Source organism: Nycticebus coucang, chromosome 2 (genome assembly GCF_027406575.1).
Source record: "Nycticebus coucang isolate mNycCou1 chromosome 2, mNycCou1.pri, whole genome shotgun sequence".
NCBI lineage: Eukaryota > Metazoa > Chordata > Mammalia > Primates > Lorisidae > Nycticebus > Nycticebus coucang.
This window is the reverse complement of record NC_069781.1, coordinates 110,657,132-110,680,536: the sequence shown is the minus strand read 5'-3', so window position 1 is coordinate 110,680,536 and position 23,405 is coordinate 110,657,132. Positions and strand designations below refer to the sequence as shown.

Below are 23,405 nucleotides of genomic sequence, written 5' to 3'. Positions count from 1 at the left end.
CACATCATGCCCTCACGACTCTACCCAGACCGCTGAGGAGCTGGCTTTGTTTTGCTTCTGATTTCTCATTCCTTCTTCTGAAATTGTAACACCAAATTGGATAAACAATGGTGGCTCAAAAATTATATATGGATCCTCCGCACACCAAGCTCCTTCTCCCTACTACACACTCATCAAAGCTCTCTTTGGGGGCTGGGTGACATCTCTCAGAGCCCCCTCCTGCCGTCTCTTCCATTTTCTCCCACCCACCTTTGCATCTCAGACCTCAGAAGCCTGCCTCTGCCTTTGGGTTCTTTTGGGCTTACAAACTCCTCAGCGCAGAAGAAGGGAGCCTCCTTCAAGAGCTCCCTTTCTCTTGGGCTAAGGGACAACTGGTGTCTCTTCTGACCCATTGTCACATGTATTAGCGAGCCCCCAGCATGTGTGGCTGTCCATGGGCCTAGAGAATGAGGGACTTCCTGGGGCTCACAGGCTTCTCCCTGCCAGGGGGCACCAGGAACATATCTTCTACCCCAGGGCAAGGTAGGGTGTGGCCATAAGGCCCAGCAGGTCCCCAGCAGCAAAAATGTGCCACATGAGAAACACAACTGTCAACAATACCATAACAGTTTGACAGAAATCAGGACACTTACCACATTTCCACTTGTCTAACAAAGCAAAGATTGCAATTTTTATCTAAAAAAACAGTAAAACTCATTATCTTGATTAAGCACTCTGCACTTATTTCTACCCACAACCCAAATAAAACACACAGGGCCCCGCACATAGATACACCCAGTCTCACACACAGCTGTACACATGGAGGTACACACGTATACCCTGGAGTTGTTTCAGCAGAAGCACAGCATGAAGAAGGCAATGAATGCTTTCGCTCCCCAGTGTTATTTCTAGCACTGTCCATTTAAACTATCATGAATTATAACCTGAGCTAACAGGTGCAAAATTATTATGCCTGGGTGTAATAGGTCACCCAGGAGCAGCAGCCGTTGTTTTAATGAAAAATCCACACAGGTTATGATGCCAAAGAGATCAAAAAACAGCCTCAGAAGGCAGAGCAGGCCTTGGAAATGATTAAATCCATAATCCATAATCCATACATTCATATATGTCCTGTGAGAATCAGAACCATCGGTACCCACCACACATGCACGCACACATCCACCTACATTAGCAGAGCTTGGCTCACCCACCGCTGGCCCCATTAGCGTCACTCCACCCTTCCAGGACACTCTGGCCCAAGCACACAGCTTAATTATTTAAGACAGGAACTTCCTGAAAGACCCATCAACCCTTCAATGGGAAACATCCACAAAGAGCTTCCACCCTGGGATTCCAGGAATCGCTCACCTCAAACCTTTGCCTTGCTGTTCTGTCAACCAGACGGTGACACAGCCCTAATCAAGCCCCACCTCACATCAGATGTCCAGTTCTCAGGAGATCCAGCCCCTGCTGTGCCCCACACACCAAGGCTGGGCGGGGCCTCTTCCCAGATGAGCGGGAAACGCAGCTGGTGGTGTCCTGGGTGGTTGTGCTAACATCTGGGATCCAGTATCCAATACCTGGATAGAAACTATGAGAGAGACACAAAGTTAAGACTGTTGTAAGTGAGAAGCTGCTCCCTTTTTTCCCCCTAGAAAGCCTGAGAAGTCATCATAGCAGAGAAGCCCAAGCTCCACTATCCCAACGGAAGAGGCCGGATGGAATCCGTAAGATGGGTTTTAGCGGCGGCTGGAGTCGACTTTGATGAAGAATTTCTGGAAACCAAAGAACAGTTGCAAAAGTTGCAGGAGGGTAACCACCTGCTCTTCTAGCAAGTGCCCATGGTTGTAATCAGTGGGATGAAGCTGGTGCAGACCCGAAGCATCATCTACCACATAGCAGCAAAGCACAATCTCTTGGCAAAGACCTCAAAGAGAGAACACTGATTGACACGTATGTGGAAGGGACTCTGGATCTGCTGGAGATGATTATCATGCATCCTTTCTTTTTTTTTTTTTTTTTTTATTGTTGGGGATTCATTGACGGTACAATAAGCCAGTTACACTGATTGCAATTGTTAGGTAAAGTCCCTCTTGCAATCATGTCTTGCCCCCATAAAGTGTGACACACACAAAGGCCCCACCCCCCTCCCTCCATCCCTCTTTCTGCTCCCCCCCAATAACCTTAATTGTCATTAATCGTACTCATATCAAGATTGAGTACATAGGATTCATGCTTCTCCATTCTTGTGATGCTTTACTAAGAATAATGTCTTCCACTTCCATCCAGGTTAATACGAAGGATGTAAAGTCTCCATTTTTTTAATGGCTGAATAGTATTCCATGGTGTACATATACCACAGCTTGTTAATCCCTTCCTGGGTTGGTGGGCATTTAGGCTGTTTACACATTTTGGCGATTGTAAATTGAGCTGCAATAAACAGTCTAGTACAAGTGTCCTTATGATAAAAGGATTTTTTTCCTTCTGGGTAGATGCCCAGTAATGGGATTGCAGGATCGAATGGGAGGTCTAGGTTGAGTGCTTTGAGGTTTCTCCATACTTCCTTCCAGAAAGGTTGTACTAGTTTGCAGTCCCACCAGCAGTGTAAAAGTGTTCCCTTCTCTCCACATCCACGCCAGCATCTGCAGTTTTGAGATTTTGTGATGTGGGCCATTCTCACTGGGGTTAGATGATATCTCAGGGTTGTTTTGATTTGCATTTCTCTAATATACAGAGATGATGAACATTTTTTCATGTGTGTGTTAGCCATTCGTCTGTCATCTTTAGAGAAAGTTCTATTCATGTCTCTTGCCCATTGATATATGGGATTGTTGGCTTTTTTCATGTAGATTAATTTGAGTTCTCTATAGATCCTAGTTATCAAGCCTTTGTCTAATTGAAAATATGCAAATATCCTTTCCCATTGTGTAGGTTGTCTCTTTGCTTTGGTTATTGTCTCCTTAGCTGTACAGAAGCTTTTCAGTTTAATGAAGTCCCATTTGTTTATTTTTGTTGTTGTTGCAATTGCCATGGCAGTCTTCTTCATGAAGTCTTCCCCCAGGCCAATATCTTCCAGTGTTTTTCCTATGCTTTCTTTGAGGTTTTTTATTGTTTCATGCCTTAAATTTAAGTCCTTTATCCATCTTGAATCAATTTTTGTGAGTGGGGAAAGGTGTGGGTCCAGTTTCAGTCTTTTACATGTAGACATCCAGTTCTCCCAAGACCATTTATTGAATAGGGAGTCTTTCCCCCAAGGTAAGTTCTTGTTTGGTTTATCGAAGATTAGGTGGTTGTAAGATGTTAGTTTCATTTCTTGGTGTTCAATTCGATTCCAAGTGTCTATGTCTCTGTTTTTGTGCCAGTACCATGCTGTCTTGAGCACTATGGCTTTGTAGTACAGACTAAAATCTGGTCTGCTGATGCCCCCAGCTTTATTTTTGTTACAGAGAACTGCCTTAGCTATACGGGGTTTTTTCCGGTTCCATACAAAACGCAGAATCATTTTTTCCAAATCTTGAAAGTACGATGTAGGTACTTTGATAGGAATGGCATTGAATAGGTAGATTGCTTTGGGAAGTATAGACATTTTAACAATGTTGATTCTTCCCATCCATGAGCATGGTATGTTCTTCCATTTGTTAATATCCTCTGCTATTTCCTTTCTGAGGATTTCATAGTTTTCTTTATAGAGGTCCTTCACCTCCTTCGTTAGGTATATTCCTAGGTATTTCATTTTCTTTGAAACTATGGTGAAGGGAGTTGTGTCCTTAATTAGCTTCTCATCTTGACTGTTATTGGTGTATACAAAGGCTACTGACTTGTGGACATTGATTTTATATCCTGAAACATTACTGTATTTTTTGATGACTTCTAGGAGTCTTGTGGTTGAGTCTTTGGGGTTCTCTAAGTATAAGATCATGTCGTCAGCAAAGAGGGAGAGTTTGACCTCCTCTGCTCCCATTTGGATTCCCTTTATTTCCTTGTCTTGCCTAATTGTATTGGCTAGAACTTCCAGCACTACGTTGAATAGTAAAGGTGACAGAGGACAACCTTGTCTGGTTACAGTTCTAAGAGGAAAAGCTTTCAGTTTTACTCCATTCAGTAAAATATTGGCTGTGGGTTTGTCATAGGTATCTTCAATCAGTTTTAGAAATGTGCCACCTATGCCTATACTCTTCAGTGTTCTAATTAGAAAAGGATGCTGGATTTTATCAAATGCTTTTTCTGCATCTATTGAGAGGATCATGTGATCTTTATTTTTGCCTCTGTTAATATGGTGGATAACGTTTATGGACTTGCGTATGTTAAACCAGCCTTGCATCCCTGGGATGAAGCCTACTAGATCATGATGAATGACTTTTTTGATGATAAGCTGGAATCTATTGGCTAGGATTTTGTTGAGAATTTTTCCGTCTATATTCATGAGTGAGATTGGTCTGAAATTCTCCTTTTTGTTTGGGTCTTTTCCTGGTTTTGGTATCAGGGTGATGTTTGCTTCATAGAATGTGTTGGGGAAGATTCCTTCTTCCTCAGTTTTTTGGAATAATTTCTGCAGTACAGGAATAAGCTCTTCCTTGAAGGTTTGATAGAATTCTGGAGTGAAGCCATCTGGACCAGGGCATTTTTTAGTTGGAAGCTTTTTTATTGTTTCTTTGATCTCAGTGCTTGAAATTGGTCTGTTCAGGAGGTCTATTTCTTCCTGGCTAAGTCTAGGGAGAGGGTGTGATTCCAAATATTGATCCATTTCCTTCACATTGTCAAATTTCTGGGCATAGAAATTTGGTAGAGAGAAACTCTGGCCATAGAGTTTCTGGTAGTATTCAGAGATGATCTCTTGTATCTCTGTGGGATCAGTTGTTATTTCCCCTTTATCGTTTCTGATTGAGGTTACTAGAGATTTTACTTTTCTATTTCTAGTTAGTCTGGCCAATGGTTTATCTATTTTATTTATTTTTTTCAAAAAACCAACTCCTTGTTTCATTAATTTTCTGAATGATTCTTTTGTTTTCAATTTCATTGTTCTCTGATTTGATTTTGGATATTTCTTTTCTTCTACTGAGTTTAGGCTTAGATTGTTCTTCTTTTTCCAATTCCATAAGATCTCTTGTGAGATTGTTGATGTGCTCTCTTTCTGTTTTTCGAATGTAGGCATCTAAAGCGATGAATTTTCCTCTCAAAACTGCTTTTGCAGTATCCCACAGGTTTTGGTAGCTTGTGTCTTCATTGTTGTTATGCTCAAGGAAGTTAATGATTTCCTGTTTTATTTCTTCCTGCACCCATCCGTTATTCAACAGAAGATTGTTTAATTTCCATGCCTTCGTGTGGGGTTGAGCATTTTTGTTAGAGTTGAGTTCCACCTTTAGTGCCTTATGGTCTGAAAAGATACAAGGTAAAATTTCAATTCTTTTGATTCTGTTGATATTTGTTTTGTGTCCCAGGATATGATCAATTTTGGAGAATGTTCCATGGGGTGATGAGAAGAATGTATATTCTTTATCTTTGGGGTGGAGTGTTGTATATGCGTCTATCAAGCATAGTTGTTCTAGGGTCTCATTTAAATCTCTTATATCTTTGTTTAATTTCTGTTTAGAGGATCTGTCCAGCTCTGTAAGAGGTGTGTTAAAGTCCCCTGTTATGATGGTATCATCAGATATCATATTGCTAAGACTGAGTAAGGTCTGCTTCAAGAATCTGGGAGCATTTAAATTGGGTGCATAAATATTTAGAATTGAAATGTCTTCTTGTTGTAGTTTTCCCTTGACCAATATAAAGTGACCATCTTTGTCTTTTTTGACTTTAGTTGCTTTAAATCCACATGTATCTGAAAATAAGATTGCAACTCCTCTTTTCTTCTGAATTCCATTTGCCTGAAAAATTGTCTTCCAACCCTTGACTCGGAGCTTTAATTTGTCTTTTGAAGCCAGGTGTGTTTCTTGCAGACAGCAAATGGATGGCTTGTGTTTTTTAATCCAGTCAGCCAATCTATGTCTCTTCAGTGGGGAATTCAAGCCATTAACATTTATTGAGATAAGTGATAAGTGTGGTAGTATTCTATTCGTCTTATTTGGTGAGAGTCCATTGCTTAGTTTTATCTTTTGCATCAGTGTGGAGGTTTGGTTCTGTCCTTTGATTTCTGAGTTCTTACTTTGCTGCTGATCCATTGTGGTGGTCAGTGTGCAGAATAGGTTGAAGTATTTCCTGTAGAGCTGGTCTTGTTGTGGCAAATTTCCTCAATGTTTGTATATCCGTAAATGATTTGATTTCTCCGTCAATTTTGAAGCTTAGCTTAGCAGGGTACAGAATTCTGGGCTGGAAATTGTTCTGTTTAAGTAGATTAAAGGTAGATGACCATTGTCTTCTTGCTTGGAAAGTTTCATTAGAGAAGTCTGCGGTCACTCTGATGGATTTACCCCTGTAGGTCAACTGGCGCTTACTCCTGGCAGCTTGCAGAATCTTTTCTTTTGTCTTGACTTTGGACAGGTTCATCACAATGTGTCTTGGAGAAGCTCGGTTAGAGTTGAGGCGAACTGGGGTCCAATATCCCTCTGAAAGCAGTGTGTCAGAATCTTTGGTGATGTTTGGGAAATTTTCTTTTATAATATTCTCTAGTATGGCTTCCATTCCTCTGGGACATTCTTCTTCCCCTTCTGGAATTCCTATAACTCGTATGTTGGAACGCTTCATAAAGTCCCATAATTCTGACAGTGAACGTTCTGCTTTCTCTGTCTTCTTTTCTGCCTCTTTTACTGTCTGAGTTATCTCAAGAACTTTGTCTTCTACCTCTGAAATTCTTTCTTCTGCATGTTCTAACCTGTTGCTGATACTTTCCATTGCATCTTTAAGTTCCCTAATTGACTGTTTCAGTTCCTTCAGCTCTGCTATATTCTTTTTATATTCTTCATATCATTCATCTCTTATTTGATTCTGTTTTTGGATTTCCTTTTGGTTATTTTCCACTTTATTAGCAATTTCCTTCATTGTTTCCATCATTTCTTTCATTGTTTTCAACATGTGTATTCTAAATTCCCTTTCTGTCATTCCTAACATTTCTTTACAGGTGGAATCATCTGCAGTAGCTACCTCATGGTCCCTTGGTGGGGTTGTTCTAGACTGGTTCTTCATGTTGCCTGGAGTTTTCTGCTGATTCTTCCTCATGAGTGATTTCTTTTATCTGTTTCCTTGCCCTAATTTTCCTTTCACTTCCCCTTGCTCTTTAAGTTCTTGTGCCTGTGGACTAAGGGTTACAGGAGCAGAAGGGTGAGAAGGTTGAAGAGCAAAAAAGGGATGAAAGAAAGGAGGACCAAGTGATAAGAAAAAAAAGAAAGATAGAGAAAGGAGAGGGGGTGGGTATAAGGAATATTGACAAAAAGAAGAGAGGCACAGAAAGAGGGAGACAGAGCAATATAGGTGTACAGTAGGGTACTTTGACACAACCTTAAAAAACCCCACCTTGTGGGGGTGCCCAGTTGGGTCGTTCCCTTGAGGTCAGCAGCTCTCTGCTAACCTGATCATACACAGTACCCCACCTCCACCAAGTAGAGAGGAAAGACAAAAATGCTATAAATCAAACCAAAACAAGTAAACAGAAAACTTTACAGGGATAAAATTGGGTCAAAAACCAAATGATAGCGGTAGAAACACTAGCAAAAATGAAGTTCTAGTTTTAAAAAAGGCGGCAATGGGAAATTATAATTAAACTAGAAAAATTGAGAAAGAAAAAGGGATCTGTATGGAAAAGATTGGAATTAAAAAACAAAAGAACATCAACAACGTCAAAACAAACAAAAAAAAAACCAACCAAACAAAAAAAAAGAAAAAAATACACAACCAAAAACAAAGCAGTTTGTATATGTTATTGAATATTGTCTGGGCAACACGTGGTCTTCTGGGGTATGAGATGCTAATCACAGTTCTGATACAACTGGAGGCTGCTGATTTCTCAAACCCCAGCAGGTAGACACCCTAAATCTCACTTCAGCCCACTTAAAAGGCACTTTGAACTTGTAAACTTGCTGAGCAGAAGCTTTCCCAGCTTTCTCGCTGGAATCACTGCTGAAGTGGCTATCCACTTACCCAGTGTGCCAAAACCAGTCTCACTCTGCCCCTGAGGGTTAGGGCTGCAAGGCGGCTCAGATCCCACCCTTAGGCTACTTGGTTGCTGGGTTACCAGCTCCCACCCGTTTCTAGCTCTGTGACCCTGAGGGCGGAGCTTGCCGGGGCAGATCCCTGACAATGGTTCCGTGTGACCCACCGCCAAACACTATTGTCTGGCTCAGCGGCTCAGACTGGGGCCCTAGACAATGGCCAAAGTTCTCCGCATTCCCGCTCAGGCTCTCCCCAAGGCAGTTCAGCTGAGTGCCAAGTCCAAAGACACAAAAACAGTTCACAGGTAAGGCCTTTCTGGTTTGCAGTCTCGCTGCTACTGAACTTACAGTTGTGGGCGGGTTTAGACGGATTGAACACATGCGACCATTTGCTGGTTTTCCACTGTTTTAGTCCTCCTCTTGGGGTCCAGAAGTCTCTCGCTGACTCCCTGTATCCTCATAGGAGTGATGATAGGCAGTTCCCACCAGCCAGAGATGCCTGGAGTCCTATCTCTCCAGACTCACGGTGCCCAGATGCAAGGAAACTGTTACTCGGCTGCCATCTTGCTCCGCCTCTCCATGCATCCTTTCTTAAAGCCGGATGATCAGCAAAAGGAACTGGTTGGCATGGCGCAGAAGGCTATAATTAGATACTTTCCCGCGTTTGAAAAGATTTTAAGGGGTCACGGACAAACCTTTCTTGTTGGTAATCAGCTGAGCCTTGCGGACATAATTCTTCTCCAAACCATTTTGGCTCTAGAAGAGAAAATTCCTAATATCTTGGCTTCATTTCCTTTCCTCCACGAATACACAGTGAAAATAAGTAATATCCCTACAATTAAGAGATTCGTTGAACCAGGCAGCAAGAAGAAGCCACCTCCTGATGACATCTACGTGAGAACAGTCTACAATGTCTTTACACCGTAAAACATAAATATATGCCGTAAAACATATCTGTTTATGGGTGAGAATGTGTACCTAGACGCGGCTGTGTCCATTGATTCCAGCTCTGTGCTGTGTGTTAAATCGGGTCCTAAATTGGGTTGTTCACCTCAAGGAGATCTTCCTTTCTAGAAATACCAACTTTTTTTTTTTTTTGGTCCAGTAAATAATTGTCATAGGAAATCTTTTTTGGAAAACCTTTTGGGAAAGGTTGATGTTTAAATTCGATCTGATCGAGTTACTCATTTCCCATAGCTAGTCCCTCCTGATGAGGAGGGGCAGAATCTCATGTTATCCCCTGAGCGTTTTTCTACTCTCTTTATCCTATTTCTAAAGCCTTGCCAGTCTCTTCCTGATTTTTAGTGTCCAATAACAACAAAATATCTAGTGAGTGACTTTCCTCTGAGCTGTAATAAATCAAACAGTAATAATGAATGCAATTGATATTAGCCAAAATAAAGAATTTCTCAATCAAAAAAAAGAAAGAAAAAAGAAACTATGAGAGTATGATTATTTCTTTATGAATTTCTCATTTTATAATTGATAAATGTTACTTTTTAAGCCATTAAACCACAACAGATAAACATTAGTTTATTAACCATAAGATAATCACCTAATGAAAATTAGAAATCAAGTTTCTGAAACCATTAAAGAAGAGAGCTAGGGACAAAAATATGGCATCCAGAATAGGGAAGAGACCCAGTTAAGTAGTAGAAAGCATTTTTTATGAGTAACTGAAAAGGTAGTTGTTAAGAGGCTCTGGATTTAATCATTTCCAAGGCCTGCTCTGCCTTCTGAGGCTGTTTTTCCATCTCTTTGGCATCATAAGCTGTGTGGATTTTTCATTAAAACAACGGCTGCTGCTCCTGGGTGACCTATTACACCCATAATAGCATAAACCTCATCTCTAATCATCACAAACTGCTGCCAAGCAGTGTCACTGTCATCCTGTTACACACAGCAGGAGAGATCTGGGTCTGGCTGGCTCAGCTCAGAGGCAAAGCTATCTGCACGGGCCCAGGGCATCCCGCCCACCTCCACGATGGCCTTCTCTTCCAGCCCACCCTTCCAGGTTCCCAGCCACAGATGCTCACTGAATCAGAAGACAGCGCCCTAAAGCATGTTGTACCCATGACAGCATCAGAATCCGTGACTGTCAACCACAGTGGTATCTCCACTCTTCTACCACCTTGGCAACTGGAAAGTCTAGGGAGACCTGCCGGATAAACCCTCACCCCCCTGACCAGCAGCAATGCCTCCCTCTAACTAGCCAGGCTGAGGACTGCATCACACGTGGGATGTGCCTCGCTGGAGATGGCGCTGCCATGTGCTGACCTGAAGCTCCTCCCCCCACTGGGCTCCTGGGAATGAAGATGAGATGACATCACTTATGTCAGGAGCCATGAAAGTGCCTGGGATGTGGCTAGAGCTAAGCAAGGCTTCCTGCTGTCTTCCTGCTACATGGACTGCTGTGCATGAAGCCAAAGTCCTCCCAGCACCATGGGGATCCCACACCCCATGCAGTGCGGTGAGGGAAGGAGCCACCTCCCGGGAGCGAGGGTAACAAAGCAACTCTGGTCCCATAGTAACTTCACACTAACTGCCACTCCCAGGGCCTTTTAGGCCAGAGAGCTGATGGTGGCAATGACAAGGTGGACAGTGTCCGGCACAAAGAAAACCCAGGTCAGAACTGGCAATTCCATGTGGCAACCTTCCTGACTAGCACTGTCACGAGTCATCCTTTGTCACCTCAGGCCTTCTCCTTGCCCATGGACGTGGGCGGGGATTGCATCCCTCTGCCCAGGACGGGAGACAGGAGGACCAGGACCCCTGACATGCAGCTGGACATTTCTCCCACACCTCACACATCGTCGCAATGACAATGAGGAGAGACAGTATTGTCCTTTCCACTTTACAGCCTGAAAAACTGAGTCTCAGGGAGGCCAGTCAGCTCTCAGGCCTCACGCGGCAGAATCCAGATTCAAAGCCCTCATCCTAGACTATAGGAAGTCAGTCCAGGAGAGGCTTGCGTTCATAGCAGACAATATGCAAAGGACCAAAAGGCAGTGGTAATCATGCATAATAAAAATTTTTTAATTTTATATAATCTGCTTATATATTTAAAAAAAAAAAAAAAAAACCAGGCTGATAGGTTACCTGTCTCTCTGGGTCTCAACAGACTTTTTCACAAAAACTCCGTGGGAGTCAGGAAAGTCCCCTCTTGGAGAAGTCTCAGTCCACCATGTTCCGCTCCTTCCTGTACCACAACAACCATCCACATGGCCCTTCAATCTGACACTGGGAGACACAATGACCACCCCATAGGCATCACATTTTCTGAACTGCACCACTGTCAGAGAAAAATTGTCAACATACATACATGTGTGTGTATTTATTGTATACATATAACTGCTCTATGTATCATATACATCACAAAATATGCACAAAAACTTTTAAAGGCTGAGATAAAGCTGAAAGAATATTTTCAAATGTTCTGCTGAAAAACACTGGCTTAACTGTCCACAACAACCATGATATAGAATCAGCCTAAGGGCCCAGCAGCGGATGAGAAAATGTTGATAAAGAAAATGTGGTATATATCTACACAACGGAATACTGATCAGCCGTGAAAAGGAAGGAAATCCTGTCATTTGCAGCTGGAGGACATTATGCTAAGTGAAATGAGCCAGGCCCAGAAAAACAAACGCTGCATATATGGGAGTGGAAAAACATTAAGCTCACAGAAAGAGCAGAAAAGTGGCTACCAGGGACTGGGGGCGCTGCTGTGGGGAGAGTGCACAGCTCCAGTTAGCAAGGAAGACTAGTTCTGGAGTCCTACTTAGTCACCAACAAGATCCTCTGCATCTCAGGATAACTACAAGCCGGGATCGTGAGTGTTCCCAGGACAATGAAACAATAAAGGTTTGAGGTGCTAGGATATGATAACTACCCTGATTTCATCATGACACAATGTATACAGGTATCAAAACATCACATTTATCTCATAAACATGTACAATTACTATGTGTCAGTTAAAAACAAAAATAATAAAAAAATTTTTTTTGAATTATTTAATTGATTTTTATTTTAAAAGTCTGGGCGGCGCCTGTGGCTCAGTCGGTAGGGTGCCGGCCCCATATCCCGAGGGTGGCGGGTTCAAGCCCGGCCCCGGCCAAACTGCAAACAAAAAATAGCTGGGCGTTGTGGCGGGCGCCTGTAGTCCCAGCTACTCGGGAGGCTGAGGCAAGAGAATCGCTTAAGCCCAGGAGTTGGAGGTTGCTGTGAGCTGGGTGAGGCCACAGCACTCTACCGAGGGCCATAAAGTGAGATTCTGTCTCTACAAAAAAAAAAAAAAAAAAAGTCTATATACAGGTTTTGCCCAGGTGCAATGGCTCGCGCCTGTAATCCTAACACTCTGGGTGGGTGAGACAGGAAGATTGCTTGAGCTTGGGAGTTTGAGATCAGCCTCAGCAAGAGTGATCTCTACTAAAAGTAGAAAAACTGGCCAGGTGTTGTAGTAGATGCCTGTAGTGTCAGCTACTCGGGAGGCTGAGGTGAGAAGATTGCTTGAGCCCAAGAGTTTGGAGGTTGCTGTGAGCCATGACACTACAGCACTCTATCCAGGGTGACAGCTTGAAAGACTCTCTAAAAAATATATATATATATCTTATATTCATAAAAATAATACCCCCCAAATATATATATATTTTGGGGGGGCATTATGATGACAGGCTTTTGAGTGGTCCTGTGATCTCCCCCTTCTGATGTCCAACTTTCTTGCGTAATCCTTTCCTCTGGAATGTGGACAGACCCTGGCAGAGGTGTTGCAACTGTACATGCTTAGGTCCTGTAAGACTATAGCATCCGTCTCGCTGGGAGACGCACTCTCCAGCTGGCTTCGAGGAAGCAAGTGGCCACTTGGAGAAGGCCCCTGTGTCCAGGAGCTAAGGGAAGCCTTTGGCTAACAGTCAGCAGGAAACCAAAAGGCCCTCGGTCCCACAGCATACGGGGCACTGGATGTTGCCAGCAGCCATGTGAGCGAGGAAGCATGTCCTCCCTCAGTCAAGCCTCAGATCAGCCTGTAGCACCAGCCAAGTCTCATCTGATTGTGCAGGGCCCAGCTAAGCTGTACCCAGACTCCTGTCCCACAGAAACTGTGAGACAATAAATGTGGGTTGTTTCAAGTTGCTGAGCTTGCAGTAATATTGTTATGTATGGATCCATTATGAACGCAGACATCTTCCCATGTCTTGACGTGTCTCGGTCCATTTTGTGTTGTCATAAAGGAACATCTGAGGCCGGAACTTATGAGGAAAAAAGGTGTATTTGTCTCCTGTTCTGCAGCTGTATAAGCATGCCACCTTCTGCTGACTGCTTTGTGCTTTGTCAAAACACAGCACAGAAGATCAAAGGGGAAGTGGGCTCCTGTGAGGGAAACTGAACTCAAGGGGAGTCCTGGTTTTGTAACAACCCACTCTCATGGGAATTAATCCATTCCTCCAAGAATCAGTCCAGCCTCCTGAGAGCGATGATTCGCTTACTGCCACAAAAAACAGCACCAAGTCATTCATGAGGGATTCACGCCATGACCCAAACACCTCCCACCACACCCCAGCTCCGACCCTACCACACGGGGCGGCACATTTGGTGGGGACAAACACACACCATATCCAAACCATAGAAGGTCATGTATACCTTTCTCTTTAAAGCCTCATATGTCTCAGTGGGGGTGGTGCCAAGCTGTACTTAACTTGTCCCTATTGACAGACATGGGATGGCCTTTGTCAATCTTGCCACTGTGACAGTGCAGCTCTCACGTGCACCTTACACCCCTGTGTGTTCATGGAGGAGTAACTCACAGAGAGTCTCAGCTAATGCATCTGGCCTATAAAACCCTGATAGGCAAATTGCCTAAATGCCTCCCAGCAGGGGTATCATGGTGGTAGGTGGAGTTTCGACTAGTGGATATGCAGAGAACATCCCCAACAGAGGGGATTGAGGCTGGGCAGGTGCTCGGGGAGACCCAGGGCCCCTCTGGGAGAAGGAGTCCCTGGGGGGCTGTCCTGAGAGAGAATGGAGAGGCAGGAGGGGCCACAACGGGGCAGCTGAGCTCAACTTGGAGCCCTTGAATACTAGCTAAGAAGTTGGAAAATGAAACTGGAGGCTGTGAGGGGTTGATGGAGGTTTTCCTTAAAGTTGGAAAATCAAGAGTTGATAGTGGTCCCTCAGGCCCCTACTAGGTTCAAATCCCTGTCCCTAGAGCTTTTAACAAAGGTAAAATCCATTAAATGGGTCTTCTGACTTGTTTTCTTCCATATTCTCTCAGGAGGGATGACCTAGATGGGTGAAAGTGAAATTATTTTCAAATAATTGAGTCAAAACTTACATTTATCAATTTTTATCTTGGGGGGATCAGAATCTCACTTTGGGAAATGCCGTAAACTCACAGCAATCTCAAACTCTTGGGCTCAAGTGATTCTCTTGCCTCAGCTTCCCAAGTAGCTAGGACTACAGATGTCCACCACAAAGCCCAGCTAATTTTAGAAATGGGGTCTCACTCTTGCTCAGGCTGGTCTCAAACTCATGAACTCAGGCAATCCACCCGCCTCAGCCTCACAGAGTGCTAGGATTACACACCTGAGCCACTGCAGCCGGCCTCAAAATTTTATTTAAAAATTGAAGTAGTACCTCCTTACAAATATATGTATTCAAAAAACTTTGCGGAAGGTCTTGTAACAGCAAAATTTTCATTTTTCTTCTTGGAATAGCAACATTTTAATTTTCCTTCCTTCCCAGAGCCAATCTGATGCCATTGAGTGTCCACTCTGCTCAAATGGGCTCAGCTAGGTGTTCTCTGAGGCAGCCGCAGCCCAGATTGAGGCTGGGCCAGGACCACTTCAACAACCCCTTCTCTCTCACTGGAGAGGACTGAGCATCTGGGATAGCGGCCCTGCCCCCACCACACTCTGTCTCCCTTTGTTTCTCTCTCTTCCCTCCTGCCCCACCTTTCTGTCTCTGTCTTTCTATCTTGTTTCTCTCTCTCTCTCTTTCTCTCTCTCTCTGACACTCTCTGTCTCCCTCTCTCTCTCCCCCTCTGTCTCTTTCTCTCTGTCTCTACCTCTCTCTCTCTCTCTAGCTCTCTGATCCCTTTGTATGGTTTCTTTAGTGGAATCCTCAGAATCTAGCCTTTGTCCCCAGGCAGTGGACATGGTCTCAGAACTCACACAAAGGCCCACACAAGTTCAAGGGGAGGCCGTCCATACTACATCCTGCCAAAAGATTGTCAAAGAATTTGCAGATGTTTAAAACCACCACACTGCCTACCATCTCAGCTGGCCCAGGGAGTTTCAGGGGTCCTTGGGGAGAAGGTTTCTTTCTGAGTCCCAAGGTGTTGACCACTCAAAAGCCTCCCCTTCTGCTCTTGGCTGTCAGACAAAGCCCAGACTTCCCTTGGCCACACAGCCCTCAGTAGCCCACAGAGCCTAGCAGGCTTTCAACCTCCAGTCTATCTGTCTGAGACCTGCACGGAGGTGACACCCGCCAGCTGGCCTCTCCGTCCTTGTCTGCTGACGGACAAGATCAGCAGGGAAAGGAATGAAAGCCACATGGATTTAGGTTGGTCGAAAAAGAATAAATATGCCTGTTTAAAATAACACCTACTCAGGTTGAAATTTTGTAAAATTATGTTTAAAAAAGTAGCTTTGGCTGCAAACATGAGCACACCTATCTCAGAGGGTTTTAAACAACACTACCCTTAGTGGTGTCAGTGAAGTGGTCTGAATATGGAAAGTCAGAACTAGTCCCATTACTCTATGCTGAGCCAGGTAATTTCTCCCCTTCAATTTCCACTCTCAGCACTAGGGCTATTTGTTCACATGTTCCTCACAAAGTAGCTGCCAGAGTTCCAGGTATTCCATCAGCATCCCAAGCTGGAAGAAAGCATTGGGGAAAAGGTATCAGGATGCTCCAGTTCCCTCCTCCATATTCAGAAAATAGCTCCATATCACCCCCTCGAACAACTGATGGCAAAAGAAAGGAGATTACCACAGCCAGTTTAGACCAAGGGACTGTGTGAAGCCTACATTCTCTGAGATCAAGGGCAGGACAGGAAATGAGGAAAAGCCATTGAGTAGGAAATGGGTGATGTCTTTCATGAATGTGATTGTGGGTGGGAGGGCTCAGATATTTAACCAGCTTCCTATTTCAGGCAGGGTCTGGGTTTGGAATTTCTAAATAAAGTCAAATCCCCATTATCTCTGGAAGTAGGGAAAGGAAGAACGCAAATAAGTGCTTATCAAGTTAATCATAGCCAAGATTCCATTCCTTATCCCATTACCCCCACTGAAATCCCTATCCCTTTCCATTTTCTTTTTGAGATAGTACTAACAAAGAAAAAAAATGATCCAATGAATTTCTATTTAGTAGCTACTTGACAGACCTGACTGATTCATTGACTGCATCCAAGCTGGCATGAGGATCATCAGATAGGTGGACCTGAGGCGCACAGCGGGACGGGAAGGCAACCCAAGACCCCAGGGACCAACTAGCTACAATAAGATCTCAAGTAGCTCAGTGCTTATTGTAGTTTCAGTCTTTGGAGCTAGACAAATATTTTACTCACCAAGTGTATGAGTTTTACAAGCTTTGGATTTCTTTTGACCTTAGGGAGAATTTCAAATCACACATCCTATTGGCTTTGTGTCCCTGGAGAATCTTGACGAATACACATGACACCAATAAGTCACCCAGTGGTGCAGCTGTGCCACGCCCTGGGGACAGATGTGCCAGGGCCTCACCTGTCACCCTCCCTGGAGTTACCAACCCTTTCTTGCAATCTTCTAAGCTGAGTGGCACAATCACTTTCCAGAAGGCTAGCATTTTGTCCCAGTAGATATGCAAACATCAATCACACTCTTTGTCAGAAACAGCAATTTGTGCTGCAAGGACAGAAAGACATTTCTCCCCAGGGGCTGGTATCTCAGATGCAGACGGAGCATCCATCCCTCTGTCCGCCAAGCAGTTTGCTGTGTGCTGCGTCCTTTCCCAGGTGGCGTGGAGACTGGGGGCTGATGGACGTCAGCAAACAAACCTTCAGCCGTGGATTTGACTTTATTCAGAAATTCAGCACCCTGAGGATGGCCTTTCACCATGGCAATGCGTCTGTGGCCCTATGGAGGTGACAGGCACACCACAGCCACAGAGAGCAGCCCTGGGAGGTGTGTGGGCAGGTGTCCCTGCCCAGGACAAGGGGACAGCCTCCAGGCCTCCAACTGGCCGTTTGTGAGCATGGTCTACTTTTGCTTGTTTTAGATGTTGGGATACACATACCTCTTGTTTGTTTAAAAGAAAAAAGGGCTGAAAAGTTTTGAAAATATACCCAGATAGGGCAGCGCCTGTGGCTCAGTCAGTAGGGTGCTGGCCCCATATACCGAGGGTGGTGGGTTCAAACCCCGCCTCGGCCAAACTGCAACCAAAAAATAGCCAGGCGTTGTGGCAGGCGCCTGTAGTCCCAGCTGCTCGGGAGGCTGAGGCAGGAGAATCGCTTAAGCCCAGGAGTTGGAGGTTGCTGTGAGCTGTGTGAGGCCACGGCACTCTACCGAGGGCCATAAAGTGAGACTCTGTCTCTACAAAAAAAAAAAAAAGAAAAGAAAGAGAAAAAAAAAAGAAAAAAAAAAAAAAAGAAAATATACCCAGATAACACACGTGCCTTCTAGCAGAAGCCTCGGGGAGGCATAGTTTTTTACCCAAGGCTTGGCCAAAACACTTGGGCTTCCAATCCTCAAGGTTTCAAAGAGAGGATGGTTCTAGATGGGGCCCAGGCCCATAGTACATCTGGCTCTGAGCTTGTCCCCTGGTATTCCTTGTGCCCCTCCCATGCCCCTCCCTCATATGCTCACCCCACTCTTTCATCCTGCAGTGTTGTAGCCTCTTCGTGCATTTGGCTCAGACAAGCCAAGAGCAGCCTAGGCTGGTGAACAAGAGGAAGACCTGGTCGTGGGTGCTGAGCCCACCCCCAGAGGATCGCTATCCCATTGCTCCTCCTGGGCTGGTGGGTGGAAAGAGACGCCTGAAATGTACACCAGAGACGGGAGGCTGGGGCGCTCACTGCCTCTGTCCAGCCACTTCACTTCTTCTGCTGTTCCTGAGACACCGCATTCCTACCACCCTGCTCCTTGGCGTTCTCCTTCTGAGATCTGACCACCACCGACAAAAGAAGTAGCGAGATTCAAGCGAGGGCAATCTTAGCAGTGCCAACACCATTAAATACCTAAAGAAACGAGTTTCTCACGCCGGAATGGCGGGTACTGCGGTGAGGAGGTGGCCCATAAAATTTGCTGCTCCAAAGCTGGTTCTGCCCTTGAGACTTCATGGCCCATGGGCCCTGAGCTGCCTGGACAGAAGGTCCCCCGATTGGCTCCTGGCTGTGTTTCTCAGCCCCACTCTGTGCCAAGGAGAGGAGGAGACGAAGGGGAAATGTTCTCCCAGACCCAGGATTTTGCATCATGATAAGCATAAAAATAAGCCGCACACAACACAGCTAAACTCTCTGCAGGGTGGCCATGGCCCTTGCATCTTGGGCTGTCACTCATCGGCCCCTTTATGAGCAGGAGGTGCCTCTGGATATACCAGAGGGACGTGCTCTAACGTGGCTGTCTGCCGATCACACAATTAGATGAAAACCAGAGTTGATAACGGCACAATGAAAATAAAGTGTAAAACACCTGAATAACTTAGCCATTAAAAGTGTGCTTTTTACAAATCAGCAATGAATCTATTTTCTGCTCTGAAAGGGAAAGCAATAAATTACTTCAAGCTGTCATTGACAGAGGGGACCATACCACATGTGATGGTACCCTGGGATCCTCTCAGCGTCCAGGACCGAAGTTGGGGACAAAGAGAAATGAGGGCATCCAGGGTGAGTCCAGTGAGCAATTCCACAATAGAAATCCACTCTTTGTCTCTTCTGGAAAACACACTTAGCCAGAAAGCTTCTGTCTTCTCTCTTTTAACTGGGATTGCTCCAGAGTAATCTTTTGCTGCATTCTGTATCTGCTCCAGTGAGTAGAGATGCTATCGCGTCTGTAATAAAAAATACAGTAGGCTTTGCCATGGCCACCTTTTCCCTGGCTTCAATTCACTCTCCTGACCTTGCGCTGCCAATGGCCCCTCATCCCCAATGCCATTAGCACATGATGAAGACACCGGGGCTTTGCAAACCACTTTACCTAATGAAGAAGGAACCGCAGCTTTCTGTGTAACAAGAGCAGCCCAGCATGGAATAAGCCCACTCTGCTCACATAAAATGCTTTCGAGAACAGGACTTTTCCTTCCAATTCTCTCTGAGCTAAGAATCTTTGTAGTTGAAGAGGAAAGGGCTGAAAATGGAGACATTCATTATGAAATATTGCTGTATTATGGGACAACAGTACTGAAATTCCTGCTTGCGCCTCACCATGACTTTTGTGTTGCCCACCACCAGCCGCGGAGAAAACAGCAATTTTTCTGAACTCGACATTCTATAAGAAGAATTCCATACTGAAACCCTGTCCAGATTAAGTCTGGCTGAAGCACATTCATTTTTCTTTTTGGCTGATATAATTTCCTGCGAGTTCACTGAATGTGATGATTTGAACAGATTGTGACAACAGATGGAAAAAATAACCATCTGATTTTGACACAACGCTGAGAAATAGATTTGATGAACAATAATTAGAAGAAGCCATACACAGCCAGAGAAGATAATATCAAAACAGTGAGATTTACTATAGGTCAGAAGAGGCTCAAACACAGAAGGGGAGAAAAAGAAAACTATTATAACGGGGTGTAAAAAATGAATTCTGAAATAGAAAAACCGCCTAGAAGACTGCCTGTTTTTGTAACCTTGAAATCCCCAAGGCATCTTTGAGCTAGGCATACTAACCATTTCTATGAAGTAGAAAATCTATAAAATAATGCAGGCGAGTGGCTCAGGACACATATGTGTGTAGTTACGACAGCATAGCAACAGAGAGCTAAAGGGACCCCAGATGTGTGCAGTCTGGGCAGGAGAGTGGGCAGAGGAGACTGGCAGGGGTGTGGGGAGCTTCGCTGCACTAGTAATCTCTGTCCCTCACAGGGGGGTTTGCTGGATTTGTTTTCAAATGCTTTCAATACGGCATGATAAAATTTGAATATTTAAATCATGTTTAATCTGGCGCATGGCCTGAATAAAAAGTGTCTTTAGCCATCGTCAAGGCTGCTCAGCGAGGTGATTGTCCTGGTAACCTGTAAATGAAAGGATGTAGGGAGCTGATCTAAACCCTCACAGACTCTCAGGAAAACCCTTTGTTTTGGTGCTTGTGGCTTCAGGAGCTGAGTTGCCCCCAAGGGCACAGAGAGCAAAGGCCTCGGACTGAGGCTGTGTCTCTTGACCTGGATGAGCTTGAGCCTGAGACTTTTATTTTTAAAGTATGATGCAGGGTTATAACTAAGTAAACAGATCTCCAGTTTCCCCTGGCAGGCAAATGTTTTCAGTCATTAAGTAGTATTAGGCCCATTTAAAGTATTTAATTATGAACACAACAGGAATAAGACCATTTGTATTATGTCTAAAGAAGAACACCTGGAAAACAAGAAAATACATGGAAGTATCCATCTTTTTAAAAAGCTTTCAAACTTCCCAAGTGGGTGGAGTGCTCTGGTGGGTGCATGGGGTGGGTCCAACAGGTGTGATGTCCACCATGATGCCAGGCTGTTGCAAACAGGTGTCTTGGAAGCCCAGGGGCAGCTTGGGTAGGGGAGAGGCAAGTGAGGGGCTGTGCACAATCAGACCTGCAGTGGGCTGGCCCACAGCACATGATCCCGCAGCACACCTCCATGAAGCATGTGCCCTGTAAGATAAGGGAACACCTCATGTCATAGTGAATTACACACCTGGCCCAAGGAACAGGGAAGCTGAGGGAGGATCTGGGTGTTGCTGGAGCAGCAGCAGGCCTGGCCACTGCCCACCCCAGCCAGGTGAGCCAGCAGACCAGCAGCATGTGGTGGGTCGGCCCCCTCCTTCCAAGTATAAAAAAGAAATGTTTTTGTGCTTCACTTCTTCCTTCCAAATAGCGTGGGCCTGAACAACTTGGGGGAGCTTAGCTAAGCTGACTCCAGAGCCATGCACCAGATCACATCCATTCCACAATTTGGTGGTGCCCAGGCTAACAGCCAGCTCCCCACCATCCCCACACACACCTACAAGGAGCCCCCTGTCCTCAACTCGACGATGCCCCTCATGCAATTAGATCCAAGAGTCATTCCTCATGGAGAAACAGACCTATGAGCTTAAACGCAGAGGAGGTTATCCTGGACCTAGACCATTTCTGCTGCTATAACAAAATACCTGGGACTAGGCAACTTATAAATAATAGAAATTCCTTCTCATAGTTCTAGAGGCTGGGAAGTTCAAGATCAAGTAGCTGGCAGGTTCCCTGTCTGGTGAGGGTTGCTGTCTTTGTTTCTAAGATAGGGCTGTGTTGCCACATCCCCTGTGAGTGTAGGAAGAAAGGCAAAAGGGATGAACACTGTGTCCTCACACGCAGAGATGGAAACTCTTTCTTTAAAGCCATTTTATAAAGATCCTGACCCCATTCATGAGGCCTTGGCCCTCATGACTTAATCGCCTCTCTAAGGCCACACTTATTAATACTATCATATTGGCAAGTAAGTTTCAACAAAAAAAAAATTTGAGGGGACACATTCAGACCACAGCATAGGCCAAGCTATACACCTCAGTTAGTCCATTCAGGTCTTTGGTCTTTTTTTTTTTTTTTAGAGACAGAGTCTCACTTTATGGCCCTCGGTAGAGTGCCGTGGCCTCACACAGCTCACAGCAACCTCCAACTCCTGGGCTTAAGCGATTCTCTTGCCTCAGCCTCCCGAGTAGCTGGGACTACAGGCGCCCGCCACAACGCCCGGCTATTTTTTGGTTGCAGTTTGGCCGGGCCGGGTTTGAACCTGCCACCCTCGGTATATGGGGCCGGCGTCCTACCGAGTGAGCCACAGGCGCTGCCCCAGGTCTTTGGTCTTAAAAATGAGCAGACAACCAAGAATTACTAGACAGCTTTCTCAATGAAATAGCTGACCATGAAGAAAACCTCAGGAACTGGAGGAAAAGAAGAGAATGCCATGGAAATTCTGACTTGTTTCCTCATATCAGAGAAGGTATTGAGACCATAAAAAGAACCAACTACTATTTACAATATTAAGCCCTTCAGAGCAAGTGTGCTGATGTCTGAGTCAGAATGTGCTTTTAAAAACGAGACAAATTAACAACTGGATGCACAGATGGCCAGATGAACAGACGTGTGATCAGGCAAGTGTGGCAACACGCTAGTGGTGGAATTAGTGGTAGGTATCCAAGAGCCCCCCCTCTAATTCTTGCAACATTCTGGCTGTTTGGAAATTTCCATAGTTAAACATAGGGGGTGGGGGGTGGGGCGATGAGTGATCAGAAGAATGAGAAAAGAGATAATAGCAGGTAAAAAAATTTCAAAAATTTTTTTATCTTCAAAATCGTGGAAGATAAGAAAAGATGGATGTGTGGTTCTGACTTAGCAGGCAGAGAGAGCTAAGAGCCTGCAGGGCGGAAGTCAGGCATGAAGACAATCTTGGACAGAACCCAGGAAAGTCTCAGGAATTGGAGGTCTCTGAAAGTGGAGATGAGGTGGAAACCAAAAAAGGGGAACTGGGGTGAAAATCTATGCAGCAAAGAGACTTCCTCGTCCACTGCATCCAGGTGCAGGCTGTTGCTTTCTGTCCTCAAAGATGCCACGACAGTGAAGAACAGGGGACTGGCAGGAAAAAATCTTTCACAGTGGACAAGGAAACCCTCCAGCCCTGGCCCCAGCTCAGCCTCAGAATGGGGCAGCCAGGCTAATCCCCACCCCTGCCACCCCTCTCCTCTCCAGGCTCTTTCCCAGGGAGAAGCACAGTCAAGGAGACGTATCAATATAGAAAGTCAAGGTCCTGAAGAATTATTTGGTCCCTGCTGAAGCGTTCTGCAGTGATGTTAGCAATGACCCATCAGTGACCAGTGGCTCCTGCTTGGTTTTGCGTGAGCAGCCCAAGGTTGCTATGAAGGAAGCCTCACAGCTGAAAGAGAGACAGAAACAAATCAATCCATCCAGCACCTCAGAGGAAATATAGAAAACCACAGAGAATTTAAAAATTTCCCAGAAACTAAAATCAAGATTCTCAGATGACGTTGCTTCCATGAAATAAAAATAAGATACTGTGAAAAAGAGAAACTTTTTGAGAATAAAAATAAGAAATAAAACCTGTTGGAAATTAAAATTTAGATAGCAGAAATAAAAATGGTAATAGAAGGATTAGAGGAAGAAGTTGAGGAAATTTAAAAGTTGAACTAAAAGACCA

The 23,405-nt window shown here is 44.8% G+C and overlaps 1 pseudogene; it reads left to right on the top strand.

The window, feature by feature from the left end:
• Window positions 1–446: 446 nt before the first annotated feature.
• On the top strand, window positions 447–8,996 carry LOC128598185 (glutathione S-transferase A4-like; annotated as a pseudogene).
• Window positions 8,997–23,405: the final 14,409 nt, after the last annotated feature.